Source organism: Colobus angolensis, unplaced genomic scaffold (assembly GCF_000951035.1).
Source record: "Colobus angolensis palliatus isolate OR3802 unplaced genomic scaffold, Cang.pa_1.0 Scaffold137, whole genome shotgun sequence".
NCBI classification, from domain to species: domain Eukaryota; kingdom Metazoa; phylum Chordata; class Mammalia; order Primates; family Cercopithecidae; genus Colobus; species Colobus angolensis.
Window position 1 is genome coordinate 5608463 of NW_012114455.1, and position 629 is coordinate 5609091.

A 629-nucleotide genomic window follows, 5' to 3' on the forward strand; every position below is an offset into this window, starting at 1 on the left:
TCCGCGTCCCGGGCTCAAGTGATTATCCTGCCTCAGCCTCCTGAGTAGCTGGGACTACTGGTGCCCACCACCACGTGTGGCTAATTTTTGTATTTTTAGTAGAGATGAGGTTTCACCATGTTGCCCAGGCTGGTCTCGAACTCCTGACCTCGTCATCCGCCTGCCTCAGCCTCCCAAAGTGCTGGGATTACAGGCTTGAGCCACCATGCCCAGCCTGCCACACTTCAAATTAACAGTGTATCCATGAGATGAAAAGCTACAGCACTCACCACTATTTAGAGATCTGAAGTTGATTTTTGCCAATGTCATACATCACGAGGCTCTCTGAATTTCCAAATTTTTGTGTTTATTCCATCCACCCAATTTATAGACTTGCTTTGTAGGAATTTAATAAAATGCCATCTGTCCCCAAGTGCAGACATAGATAGAAACTGGTGATGCTTGTTTTTTTTTTGTGTGAGACAGAGTCTTGCTCTGTTGCCCAGGCTAGAGTGCAGTGGCGCGATCTTGGCTCACTGCAAGCTCCACCTTCCCAGGTTCACGCCATTCTCCTGCCTCAGTCTCCCAAGCAGCTGGGACTACAAGCGCGTGCCACCACGCCTAGCTAATTTTTTTGTATTTTTAGTAGA